The 14,345-nt window shown below is 42.4% G+C and overlaps 1 protein-coding gene across 17 annotated transcripts in view; it reads left to right on the top strand.

Annotated features, from left to right (window-relative positions):
- SLC20A2 (solute carrier family 20 member 2) overlaps positions 1 to 14,345 on the top strand; it is a 127,451-nt gene that overhangs the window by 35,023 nt on the left and 78,083 nt on the right. For 2 of the 17 annotated variants that reach the window (XM_065519161.1, XM_073998744.1), the window contains exons 1-2: positions 6,284 to 6,484; positions 11,947 to 12,103. The exons of 11 other annotated variants lie outside the window; for them this stretch is intronic. The gene's annotated coding sequence lies outside the window, so the exon portion shown is untranslated. Of the gene's footprint in view, positions 1 to 6,283; positions 6,485 to 11,946; positions 12,104 to 14,345 lie in introns of those variants that run through there. 4 more of the 17 variants (XM_045398199.2, XM_065519159.1, XM_065519153.1 and 1 more) reach the window with 2 other exon arrangements.

Below are 14,345 nucleotides of genomic sequence, written 5' to 3'. Positions count from 1 at the left end.
GAGAATTCTAATATAATTTTTAAAATCAACTATGTTAAAATGAGTATTCAAACAACAGCAGTCATAATGCTGCCTTTACTTTCACAATCCTGATAAAAACTGTCATAAAATTATGCTGAATTAGCTATCAGGGTTTTTAAAATCACTGTCTTGAAGAGTTTACGTCTTTTTTTTTTTTAGCTGAAGAAGATAACAATTTCTTCTGTGTAGAGTTAGAACTCTCTGTTCATATGTATGTGAATAGAGTCCATTTCTGAAGTGTGAAGACTGCATCGCTGTGGATCACACTGGTGTAGCCCTCCTGAGCATGCAGCCTTTTTGGAGAGTATGTATGAGTCAGCTTTTGCTGCATAACAAACCACCTGCTACTAGTGGCTCAAAAAACCAAACATTTATTTCTGTACCTCACAGTTCTGTACGGCACCGGAGTGATTCTGGCTTGAGCGAGCCTGGCTGGACTTTGCAGTTAGCTGGCAGCTGGTTGGCTGTGTGGTTTAAGATGGCCTGACCCACCCATCAGCACTCAGTGGGCTGATCGGCAGCAAGGACTTAGCAGTGATGGCGTGTCCCCACTCCATGTGGCCTTCTCATATGCAGTAGGGAAGCCAGGGCAGGGCATTTTGGAGTCGCAAGAGAGGGTGAGCCGCCACGCGCCAGCACTTTCCAGGGCCCAGCGTTATGTTTGCTCTTGTTCTACTGGCCAAGCCCAGAGTCAGTGCGGGAAGGGACTCCCTGGGGTAAGGAAGGAATAGGGGGACTTTACAGCAGCTGTCTGCCCAGACACGTGATTCGCCTGTGTTCTTCAGTCAGTGTCCCTGAATCCTGTGCTAACCTCTGGTTGGGGACATGAGGCCATATCATGGAGAAAATGAAACAGGCTGGCGCAGCTACAGAGTTTTCCAAAGGAGTTAACAGACCTTGGTTTTCCTGAAATACTTAACAACCATTTGAAGTTCCTTTCAACATTTTATTTTTTGAAGAAGCTTCATGCTATAAAAACAGGGAGCCTTTAATCCACACTCAGTCAATATCCCAAATTGCCCTTCAGCAAGTACCACACTGCTGCTAGACCTGCTGTGAGCATAATGGCTCCGGCCGTTTATTGAGACTCTTTGTGTGCCTGTGCTATATACATCTCACTTCCTTCCAACACCGACCCTTGATGTCAGCATAATTATCCCCATTTTACAGGCAAGGAAGCCGAGTCACGGAGGTGAGCTCAGTTACTCAAGGTCAAACAGCTAGTAGGTGGTGGGGTACATTTTGAACCCAGGTCTTTGTGAGTCCACAGCTACAATCCAAAGAATTCCTAACGTAGGCCAGGCACATTTGGTTCACGCCTGTTATCCCAGCACTTTGGGAGGCCGAGGTGGGTGGATTGCTTGAAGTCAGGAGTTTGAGACCAGCCTGGCCAACATGGCGAAACCCTGTCTCTACTAAAAATACAAAAATCAGCCGGTCATGGTGGCACACACCTATAATCTCAGCTACTCAGGAGGCTGAGGCAGGAGAATCCTTGAACACAGGAGGCGGAGGTTGCAGTGAGCCAAGATTGCACTACTGTGGCAGAGCGAGACTTTTTCTCAAAATAAATAAATACAGAGAATTCCTAACAAGTTGAGTTTTTTCTTCAATGTTCATTTTTTGGTGGCTTTTTTTCCCTTTGAGATAGAGTCTCACTCTGTCATCCAGGCTGGAGTGGTGGCGTGATCTCGGCTCACTGCAACCCCTGCCTCCCAGGTTCAATTGATTCTCATGCCTCAGCCTCCCAAGTAGCTGGGACTACAGGTGCGTGCCACCATGCCCGGCTAAGTTTTTTGTAGAGATGGGGTTTCGCTACATTAGCCAGGCTGGTCTCGAACTCTTGACCTCAAGTGATCCTCCTGCCTCAACCTTAAATAGTTAGATCAAATAACCAGGTTCAATTTGTTGATAAATAGCTCAGAATAGAAACTTCACTGCTATTTCCAAATGTCATTTTAAAATATTTTAGAATACCTGATTTCTCCATGACCTATCCATGCTTTTCTAAGGTTCCAAAGTAAAATGCAGAATCTTGAGTCATTCCAGAACATAAATTTAAAATTTAATCAGAAAATAACCTTCATTTAAGAAATGAGGGGCCAGGTATGGTGGCTAACGCCTGTGATCCCAGCACTTTGGGAGGCCAAGTTAGGTGGATCACTCGAGCCCAGCCTATTTATTTACTGTCCTATCATAGGCTTGAGACCAGCCGGGGCAACATAGCAAAACTCCTCCGTCTCTACAAAAAATATAAAAATTAGCCAGGTGTGGTGGTGTACACCTGTAGTTCCGGCTACTTGGGAGGCTAAGGTGGGAGGATCGCTTGAGCCTGGGAGGTGGAGGTTGCAGTGAGCCAAGATTGTGCCACTGCACTCCTGCCTGGACAACAGAGTGAGACATCTTCTCAATTAAAAAAAGAAGAAAAGAAAGGGTACTGTGTCCCTCTTGTGTGGCACCCTCCCTCCTCTCCCTGCTGCAGCCATAGCACATCACACATAAACTGCGTCTTATACTTGACCCAAGTATTGTATCTGCCTGGGTGAGTCTGTTCCTGTCGCTAAAAGGTGAACTCCTTGGACATAGAGACCTTGTCTTTCATCTCTGTATCTGTCCCCAGCACCTGTCATAGTAACTGGAACATGCCAATTTTTTTTTTTTTTTTTTGAGACGGAGTCTCACTTTGTTGCCTAGGCTGGTGTGATCTTGGCAGTGGCGCGATCTTGGCTCACTGCAGCCTCTGCCTCCCGGGTTCAAGAGGATTCTCCTGCCTCAGTCTCCTGAGTAGCTGGAACTACAGGCGTGCAACACCATGCCTGGCTAATTTTTTTTGTATTTTTAGTAGAGACGGGGTTTCACCATGTTGGTCAGGCTGGTCGCAAACTCCTGACCTCGTGATCCACCCACCTCGGCCTCCCAGAGTGCTGGGATTACAGGCATGAACCACCATGCCTTGCCGCCAATTTTTATTGTATGATTTTATAACTAAAATTTCATGTCTAGCAGTGAAATTCTTCTGTCTTCTTTGTTTATTTATCTTCCTTTTAGTCCTTTCTTTCTCCTCAGATCTTTCCCCTTCTATCTATGTCAGTTCCTTCGTTTTCCATAGCTCTCCATTTCTCCCAGCATCTGCTGCTAGTCTAGTCTCCTGGCTCTTAACCTTTTTGAGACACAGACTCTTTTAATGAAGTGATGAAGAAATTTCTCTCTCCAGAAGAAGACACACAGAGAACACAGAATATTTTGCTATTATTTCAAAGGTAAAGAATGCCAAGAAGCCAGGGGCAGTAGTTCATGCCTGTGATCCCAGCACTTTGGGAGGCTGGGGTAGAAGAATCACTTGAGGCCAGGAGTTCGAGGCTGGCCTGGGCAACATGGTGAGACCTCGTCTCTACAAAAAAATTTAAAAATTAGCCAGGTGTGCTGGCACATGCCTGTAGTCCCAGCTACTCAGGAGGCTGAGGTGGGTGGATTGCTTGAGCTCAGGAGGTTGAGGCTCCAGTAAGCCGTGACTGTGCCACTGCACTCCAGCCTGGGTGACAGAATGAGACCCTAGCTCTAAAAAACAAAGAATGCCAAGTGTCTAAACTTTGAGCTCCTTGAGGACAAAAACTAGGTTTTTTTCATCTTATATGCCTAGTATCTTAGTTGATGTTTATCGAGTGTATGTAAGTGTGCACTTGCCCACAAACACGTAAATATTAGTATATGTTGTAGAAAAGCTGTTGTCAGGAAGATATTTGTACACTCAGGCTTTCCACTATTATAGTCACCAGGCACATGTGGGTACTGAGCATTGGAAATGTGGATTGTCCAGATTGGAATGTACTAATTGTAAAATATGCACTGGATTGCACAGGCTTGGGGCAGTACAAACAAAAGAATGAAGATATCTCATTAATAGTTTTTATGATTATTACACATTGAAATCTATATTGAGTTAAATAAAATATATTATTAAATTAATTTTACCTCTTTATTGTTACTTTTCTGAAAGCAGCTACTAGAAAATTTTAAATTATACATGTAGTTGCTCATAGAAGGTTGGTATCCGGGTTAATTCATTAGTGTAGATTCATAAACACAGTAATTTTCTTTAATTTCATGGATTCGTTGAACTAAAGATCCCATAGGTCACCGCCTTCCCTGTCCCTCCTCTACCACCAAAAATTAATGAGAACAAACGGGAAGAATTTACTCTGCTTTTAAAGGTACTCTGATACAGATTTTTCTCTACTGTCATAAGTATACCTAGAACAAAAGCACTGTTGACTCAAGTCGTTTCACTAATGAAAAGGAAGCAGCAGAATGACTAATGTAAATTGGAGGAGGCACTGTTTTATTTGGAATGCTTTGGTTCTTCCACTGTGGAACAAGTGTGGCTGCAGTTGAAACAGCAGAGTCATACTAGGCATATCTGATGTGTGAGGAACCGGAGCATTGCTCAGGGTCCCCTGCCTTCCGATGAATGGATGTAGGATCCATCATACATCAGATTGCTCCTCTCCAATACAAACTCTGATGCAGAAAAGCACTTGGTGTCGTTGCTTTTTCTTACTTTGTGGTTTAGGGCAGAAATAATATTTTGGCTTAGAGACTTTTCTCCTGAACTATGACATAATAGGATAAGAATATTGTGTCAAAAATAGCCTTACAAGGTCCTTTTTGGCATTAAGACTTCTGGAGTGAGTTTGCGGTAGATTATTGAGAACAGTTCTGTTCATTAGCAGCTAGCCATCTTTGATGAGTGCTGACTTCTCTCCTTTCAGCACAGAGTGGGAAATGGCTGCCTCCCATGACTCTGGGTTGGAGTGAAGGGGAATGCATACCAGCCACCCTCTTGCAGAGGTGGGACGGGTGCTGGCATAGAGCCTCAGGTTAGGCCGAGGGGATGCAGTCTCAGGCCAGCAGCCGGCAGTGTTTGTAAACAACAGGAGGGAGATTGTGCTGGTGATGTCCAACTCACACCAATGAAGATCAACCTTTTGCACTTTGGGCAGCAGGCTGCAGATAGACAGTGCCTCCTGAGGGCATCGCCATGTTTTAGGGATCCATGTTGTAGGATGCCTGCCTGCAAGAGAGAGTCTAGGAATGCTTTTTAAGCCCCTGGAGTTCAGGCCTGGCGTCTGGGTGTCAAGTAGAGTGAACCTCCTGAAGTCCAAACTAACATGACATTTTAAAATGAGGAAAACAAACAGCTCTGAAAAGGTCTATAGGATTATAGATAAGTGGTTAATATGGAAGATGTTATAAAGGGCTCAGGAGGTGATGGGGTGATCCAGGGTTGGTTGAAGTCATTGACATTGGATCACCCTGTCTTTTACCCATCTGTGGAAAAAAAGAGGAAAACGACATCTCCCAAAGATGCTTGGAGATTTGATTGACGTTTGTAAAGTGCTTTGATATCTTTCATAGAGTGTCCAATAAGAGCAAAATGTGTCATCAGAACTTAGTCTAAAGCAAACTATTCTAAACCATCTTGAGTAGATACTAAGCAGTTAATGTCTTCGTTATAAGTTGTACTTATATTTTTGAGAGAAAGTTTTTCATGTTCTGATTTTCTTTTAAGTATCAGCTGTATGCTTGGTGTCTTTACCTGTTAGCTTGAGTTCCAACATGCTCTGTAGATGGTCAGTCACCTACAGAGGACAATTTTTCTAGCCAAGCAGTAAATCCACCTTAAAATGCTTCTTGCCAAGGACAATGCCTTTGCAAATATTTGAGATGTTTATTCTCAGTTGTGATTTATTACTGAATCTGTGTCTTCATAGCTACTCCTTGGGAGGTGCAGAAGGAGGCAGAGCCAGAAAGCAAGTCCCTGCAATCAGTTCATTATAGAGAAAGAAAAAGCTGTTATTTCAGGGTTCTGGTGGATAGACTTTCCGATATGTATGTTCTGTGTCTATTTAATTTCATGTAGTGCTGCATCTAATCACGCTGTTTAATCGAATAGAATGTCCTTTTGCTTTGCTTTTGCTTGTAAAGAGCACACAGCACTGCCACCTTGTTGCCAAAGTTTGGTCTGATTTGAATGTGCTTAGAAATCAAGTGAATGCCTGTTAGGAAAAAGCTTACTCCTTCTCTTTGTCAGTACTTGCAAAAACAACTTAAAAGAAGTTAGCATTATTGGACTGAATTCAGTAATTAGCATAATCATGATGCTATGTATTGTTCACCAGGGCACGCCCCTTGGCCGCATTTCCCATTAAGAGGACACCGATGTTGTCCTAGTGAATAAATCCCGGCACACATGATGCAAATCAGCGTGTTCCTGCCTGCCGCTTGGCTGCGGTTAATTTTAGCCGGGGTTAGTTCTATGAGTTGTAAAAGTAGAAGTTAGCAAGCTGAAATGTGACTTCTCGGCCTAAGGTGATAGGATATCTATTTTAGACTTCAGATTGTGTTTATGATCAGGAGAGCAGTCTTCTGAAGAATTGTGGCTCAGTTTTCTTGGAAACTACTTGTAAGTACTGGGTGGAATTTTAAGACTTCTCTTTGTTCTTTTCTCCTTAAATCTTCCTAATGTTACCATCGTAGTAATGTTTATCTCTTGGGAAAACTGGAAGCTTTGAGGTTGGTACGTTAGAGAAAGCTAAGAAAGGTGGCAAAAGGTTTTTCTTTAAATATCTCCTAGTGCAATAAATCTGCCTCATTCAATTTTCCCAAGAAAAAGTTTTCGATTCTTTCTTATTTTTGCAAAAGCAATCTGTAGATTATTATTTTATGTTAAAATATTTGACTAATGGATATGGTTTCTGTAAATACAGAAACATTGTATTGTGTCATTGAGCTTATTTTCTACTATGGTAACCTAACTCTTGAGAAAAAAAATGTTAAAAGTTCATTCCTGTCATACTCTGCTACAAGTTTATTTTGTAGAAATAATGGAGTGTCAAATGTAATTTTCTTTAATGTACAGATGGACAGTTTTTTATCTTTTTAAGGGGAATTTTGTGCTACAAAATAAAGCCATATACGCCTAAAGAGAAGCACTTTTAAAAATTAATTTAGGAGGAAGGTTTTAGAGAATAATTTAAAGCATCCTCTTTTAGACTGAGTTAGTTATCAAAAGTAACCAAAGACCATGGGATTCTGTAACCTTAACTGCAGTTCATCTAACACGTTATTGCCAACTTAAATTTGTACTGAAGAACACAAAAAATTTTGATATTGAGTATTTTAAACTACATTTGAATCACCTTGCTTATTTAGAAGTGTGTTTGCAGTGTGGACTGACTTCACGCCAAACAGTCTGCTTACAGCAGGGAACCAGGCAGGAATTTCTTCATCAATTAGCAAGTACATGTATCAGCTTTAGGAATATAGATGTTAATGAAACAATTCTCCTAGGCAGTAGGATAGGTGCTTACCAGCTATCTGTGCCTGTCAACTCTAGAGCACGGAAGGAGGCAGGTCCTCGGTTAGTATTGTGAATGCCGTTTTCCTATTTTGAAAAGATGTAGTTAAAGACTTCTTTGTTACTATGTATTGTCTGATTTTAAATGCAAATGACATAAAGTGTCAACAATGAAAGGAAATATTTCAGTGTTCCATTTAATAGGAAAAGAACGAAAGAAAGAAAAGCAGTACTGAATTCTTGGGCTATTTTTAGAAAGAAACTTACTTCATACTTAGTTTTTACTGAGCTGCAGAGAAATTTGCTGTCCAGATGAATTATAATGATAACAGAAGCCTCTAATGTCATCTTCAGCAGTAAAAAGGGTTTCGTTCCAGTAATCCTTTATAAAGAATACGTTTATCCAAAAAATTCTGACTTATTGCTGTTACTTCTTAGTTTTAATTGTTAATAAGGCACCATCAGAATCTCAGTGGAGCATTTTTAAAGGTACACTGTAGTTGGGTATTAGTTTTCAAGCCAGTATTCACTTGACTTATTGTATTTTTAGTCCTGCAAAAAGAGAAAAGCTGATTCGAATTTATCCATTGTTTAATTTCACAGACATTTCTGTAGGTTTTTCTACTACTAGGAAGCGTGTGCTTTATGACGAGTTGCTAAAATGCACATAAACACTTGCGGAGTGTTTGTTTTAATGATTTACGTGCTGAGAGTGGCAGCGGTGAGTGAGAGGGAGATAGTTTTCATTATGTAAGTGTTTGCCGGTGCTGCGATTCTCTTTGCTGCTTCTACCCCGTGTGCCTGGTGAAATGATGCTGACCGTGACTGGTTATGACCTTGGGCGACAAATCATGATGAGCTCTATGCAGAGTCACACACGGCGGGCCCAGGTGCTGAGAAACAGGTCAGCCTTGTGGCTTCAGGAGGAGTCCAGGAGCCGAGCCCGCCTGCCCTTGCCCTGCTGTCCCCACGCGGCAGGTGACCACACGTCTCCCCTGCAGCCCTGTTGGAGCCACTCTCTCCAGCTGCCCGTGCTCTTATCCTACTCCTCCACGTCTTAAAATAGTTACAGACCCAGAGGCTCTGACAGAACCGCTGCCGGTTGCAGGAGATTTATTTCACTGTTACTTTCTGCCTAGAGGGATAGCCTTCTGCTCGGAAGCTTTGAGGGGTTTCTCAGGAACGCAGAGAGGAACTTTTTCTCTGGGACCCCTTGACTCACACAAGGTTTTAATGGGTCCCTTGCCTGCATGGCTAAATGGGAACTGCGCTATGTAACAGGTTGCCTTTTGGCTTGGAGCTGGGATGCTCAGTGATCACATCCCTAGAATGTTCTTTCTCTAAAAGAAATCTTGTCGGAAGAGGCTATGTTATGTGAGTTCCAGCTGTTCATCTAAAGTGGAAGGAGCAGGAGGGATGCCTTCAGCTTCCGACCGTCTTAAACACAAGTGTAACATAATGGGATATGGCCCTCGGGAGGAAGACTGACTTCTCGGGCATACAGAGGACTGCTGTCATAATTTAGCATGTGTTAAGCACCCCACAGCACACGCAGTGCACAAGGAAAGCATAGTTCCAACCCACATGCTACAACAAGGCAGGACACAGAAACTGGGCCGCTGACATTCAGTAACTACACTGGCAGAAAAAAATGTGAAAATGAAGAAAAGGGAAACAAAATGAGTGGGGTGGGTTGAGGGTACTTCAGCATTCAGCTCCTCTGGGCTTTTGCCACCTGGGCTGTGCCTTCCCTTTCTCTTCCATAGCTGGGAAGTGATGGGGACAAGTGACAAGACTGACTGCAGAAGCCTTGCCCCCCACTCTCAGTCCTCTGTTGCAATCCTCCTGCAAAGAGGAGAAGCTTCACAGTTTCACTTGCACCTGAAACTATTATTATTATGTGGAGGGGATAGACTTGTTATAAAGTCCAATAAATATCAAAGCATCTTTCTCCATAAAATGATATTTAGGTAGAAATCTGGAGTTCCGGATTCTCCCTTCCTGAACTGGTTTGCACTTCAACAAGTTACTTAACCCTGCACTGGTTTAGGATATTGAGTCAACTGTAACATTAGCTAGGGAAATGCCTTCAGCTTCTCAGAAGAAAGGCATTATGAAGGTCTACTGAGCATTACTGCAGCTCGTAAAGGAGTTAGAAGCACATGAATCAGAAGAAGGGCTGATAGGCAGACTTGGGTACTGGAGAGTAATAACGTGAGCGGCCTGCGTGGTTCTGTGAGTCTGTGAGTCTGTGAGTCCCTCCCCTCCCGGTGCCCAACCTCAGCCAATCTCTAAGGTTCTGGGTCTAGTTCATGGCTCCACAATGAAAAGAGACTGGGAGAGGGCTCCACAAAGAACCCCCCAAAAAACAAAACAAAACAACACAAAACCAAAAACCAATTGAGGGTTGGAAAATGATACCTATGATAAGAGGGTAGGGAACTTCTGTTATTTAGTGTTATGTAGCCTGAAAGAGGAAATGAATGACCGGGAGACTCTTAGATTGTTCTTCAAGTATATGTGTGTCTCAGTGCCAAAGAATGGTGACCCACTGGTATCTATTTCCATCGAGAATGAAAGGGTCAGGTCCAGCAAAGGTTAGGCTGGAACAGAGGTGCTGACAGTGGGGACCCTGTTCCTTCAGCATCAGCACAGCCTGGAAACATGTGAGAAATGCAGAATCTCAGGCCCCACCCAGGCCCTGCTGAATCAGAAACCACGGGGTGGGGCCGGCAGCCTGTGTTAAAAAAGTCTCCCAAGTGATTCTGCTGGATGAGATGCAAAGATGGAGGGTATTATAAAATGGGGAATCTGGATGCCAAAAAATGTAACCCTTTTTCCTGAAGTCATCTAAACATGGTATTATATTTGTTTGCAGTATTTTCAATGTACTCTCTAAAGCCAGGAGATAAATGACCTCTCAGAGTCCCTTCCAGCCCTGACTTTGCTCTGGATTTCCTTTTGTCACTTAGAGAAGATTAATAATTAACCAAGAAAATTTTGCAATTACTTTTCTGAGCTAAGACAGTGTTCCTCTCAAATGAGGCTCACCTGAGATAATGTGAGAATAATATTGTGTTAGCATATGGATCTACTGTATTTTATCATCAGTGTTACCAGATAGACTCTCTCCTCCCCATCTGACCTCACAGCCACCTGAAGGGGTTCTGGGCAGTGTTAGTGAGTAGCCCATATGAGGGGTGGGGAGCTTAATGTTGGCTCATGAGCACTTTATATCACAGACTGCGGCCAGGTTGGTCCCTGTCTTCACAGAGCCCATTTCAGAAGAGGGGGAGCTGCAGGGAAAGTTGGACCCTACCCACCACACCCTAGGAGCAGGAAGCAACATAGAAGGCCCTAACAAATCCAAGCACAGTGGAATGTATTATCTGTGTGTCAGCTCTCCACTAGAGATAGAGGAGAGGGACACATTTTATCTCAACATTTTGTATCTACAACAAATAGCCCAGTGGCACACATAGGATGGACTTAATACAAATAAATTCTAATTCCATTGGAATGGCTAAGGCCACAAGTAAGTGCTCTGCCTTCTCATCTGTAATCAGTTCTCTAGAGTCAGGAAGGTGGCCATTCTCACCTTTCCCGATCAAAACTGTTACTCCTAGGAGTCCCCTATTCATCTCTCTGCTCTCTCTTCCACCCACCTTTATTTGCACATAATAGAAATGCATCTGAATTTAGTTACGCCTGTGCCCTTTTGTATGTTTATTTTCCTTTGTGCTTTCGCTTGACAGAAGTGTCTATTCGTTATACTTTGTATAGCATTTAGGACAATAAAACCTTTTTGTGATCATAATGAAGAAAGGGCTCTCTGAGGACGTTTTGCCAGTGCTGTTTAAAAAGTGTTACATTTCCTGCAGGAGCTAGGTTTTTAAAAATAATAAAGATAAAAATAAAAACTGTCACACAAGTAACGCACTGCCATGTCTGAAAAAGACCCGCCTTACCTTAGCCAGGGAATTTTGGCCCTAATATTTCAGCACTTGAAAATGGGATCTGACCAGGTGCGGTGGCTCACGCCTGTATTCCCAGCACTTTGGGAAGCCACGGCAGGCGGATTACTTGGGGTCAGGAGTTCAACACCAGCCAGACCAACGTGGTGAAACCCCCTCTCTACCAAAAATACAAAAATTAGCCAGGCGTGGTGGTGCACACCTGTAATCCCAGCTACTCGGGAGGCTGAGGCAGGAGAATAGCTTGAACCTGGGAGGTGGAGGTTGCAGTGAGCCAAGATCGCGTCACTACACGCCAGCCTGGGCAACAGAACAAGACTCTGTCTGGAAAAAAAAAAAAAAAAAAGGAGGGATCTGTAGAATCCTTGGCTTTTATAGCATAGTTAATTACATGTTTGCAGAGTATTGAAAATTGCCTCAGATGAGAAAAGACTGGTGAGGACAGTTTGAGCCAAACTCTAGTTTGCCTGGTCATAAGATATTGATGTTACTATTCAGTCTTTCAATCTTTCAACCTCATTATGTTTCAAACAACTGACCTCTCAGACATGAGGCTGCATGCACTGTTATTTCTACATCTGTGTCTGTTTTCAGAACATATGAGGCCCAGTGAACATGGTGGCTGTACAGAGATAAGATCGACGTGTCTCCTCACTCCAGAGAGCACCGGGAGCTGATCTTAACCCTGAATGAGCCTTTCAATATAAGTAGAGTCTGTGAAACCCATGAACTTCCAATAACTATATAGCCAGTAGGTAACATTCCATGTGTCTGTTTAATTTGGTTCTTAATAATGGCAGCCAAAAAGCTATTTTCATTTCTGTACAAAGAGGAATTACAAATAGTCATTCTTTTCTTGGTATTTCTTCCTTGGAAAAATCACGTTTCTAAAATCAATCTGTAGCTAGTTCACAAATGTGTCATTAAAAATAAGAGAGGTGGCCGGGCACGGTGGCTCACAGCTGTAATCCCAGCACTTTGGGAGGCCAAGGTGGGCGGATCACGAGTCAGGAGATCGAGATCATTCTGGTTAACACAGTGAAACCCCATCTCTACTAAAAAAAAAAACAAAAAACAAAAAAAAAAATTAGCCAAGTGTGGTGTCACGTGCCTGTAGTCCCAGCTAGTCGGGAGGCTAGGGCAGGAGAATCGCTTGAACCCGTGAAACAGAGGTTGCAGGGAGCCGAGATTGCACCATTGCACTCCAGCCTGGGTGACAGAGCAAGACTCCATCTCAAAAAAAATAAATAAATAAGAGTGGTTAAGTGATTTGGGATAAACTTTGTCTCATTATAGCTGTCCAGTCAAAAAAAATTAAACTTGAAGAAAAAGGTAAAAAAATATATTTTACTTATTATTAGACTGTACAAGATTTATGGACCTAATAATTGAATACAATATCCCCAGAAACAACCTAGTAAGTTACTGATTAAATAATTTATGGTATTTCCATAGCATAGAACACTATGCAGCCATTCAAAATGATGGCGTTAGATGTATATCAAGTAAAAACCAGCAGGTTACAAAACATTATGTGTTTATGACCCCATTTTTATAAAAGCAAGGCACATGTATGTATATACCTGAGAAAAGAATGTTGCATTTATTATGAGCAATAACTATCTCTAGGAGGTGAGCTTATATGTGATTTTCAACCCTTCTTTTTGGTTACCTGTATGTTAATTTTTTTCTTCAGTGAGCATAGATTACTTATGTAATAATAGAAAACTTTCTTTTTAAAAAAGAACTATTTTAATTCATTTTTATTTTGACTTTTATATTTTATTTAATTCGGCAGTGGCCTCTCAGTTGGCTCATATAAGTAGTGCCTAGTCCAGCCGATAAAGCTAGTATACCAATACATTAATTGTGGTTTTTTTGCAGTAATGGGCCAGTAGCATTTTTCCTTGTTTTACTTTCCCATTTTCTATATTTATCAAATTTTTTGTGAGCACATATTATTATTATTATTAGTTTTGAGACAGGGTCTCATTCTGTCATCCAGGCTGGAGTGAGAGGGGCCATCAGGGCTCACGGCAGCCTTGACTTCCCCGACTCGAGTGATCCTCCCACCTCAGCCTGCCAAGTAGCTGGGACTACCGGCACACACTACCACACCTGGCTAATTTTTTTAATGTTTTATAGAGATGGGGTCTCACTATGTTGCCCAGACTGGTCTTGAACTCCTGAACTGAAACAATCCTCCTGCCTTACTCTCCCAAAGTGCTGTGGTTACAGAGGTGAGCCACCATGCCCAGCCAATATTATTTTTACACTGGAAAAATCTGATTCATTTCTAAGGCAGAGACTTGGGATCATGGCTTTTGGAAAGACACCCACATAAACTGATGTGTAGTGGTCACTGAAAAAGGTTAAATTCTGTTAATTCTGGAGTATTAGAGGTATCCAGCAAGTGTCTGCTTTCATTACCACATTGGATCTTAACAAACTCTATAATCTGATCTCAAATTGGCCAGGATCTCAGACCCAGTATTATTTGGAGAGCAATGGCAGCAAGCTGGGGACTTTAGGATATTTTGAAGTCAATTAAAATAACACTTCTGGTGTTATGATTATCCATTAAAATTTCAGAAGGGCCCAGAGTTCAGAATGTTAAATTCAAAGCAGTGAACGGTGGAACCATGTGCAGTAGGCCTCAGGTAATACAATTTTGAGTGACATTGATGAGGGATGATGGAAAGAACGCATCCCCTAGCCAGTGTTTCCAGGGCACTTATCTGTGTAGTATCGTGGTGTATCTCACCAGTGTTCACTACATGTGAGAACACTTTAAGAAAGTCCTGGCTCCCTCAGTCACTTCTGCCAGATGCTGCCAGGATGTCCTCATGGCCTTAATCAGAAGGTTATTTTGGGTAACCGTTTTGGTGCTTGTGGCACTTGATTTAAGAAAATCTGGAACAAAGATTGTAGAAAATCTTGAACAAAGTGGGGCTTCCCACCAAAGCAGTCCCCCTTTCCACCTGCTTTACACA

Source organism: Macaca fascicularis, chromosome 8 (assembly GCF_037993035.2).
Source record: "Macaca fascicularis isolate 582-1 chromosome 8, T2T-MFA8v1.1".
Classification (NCBI taxonomy): domain Eukaryota; kingdom Metazoa; phylum Chordata; class Mammalia; order Primates; family Cercopithecidae; genus Macaca; species Macaca fascicularis.
The sequence above is the reverse complement of the archived record's forward strand: the minus strand, read 5'-3'. Positions and strand labels throughout refer to the sequence as shown.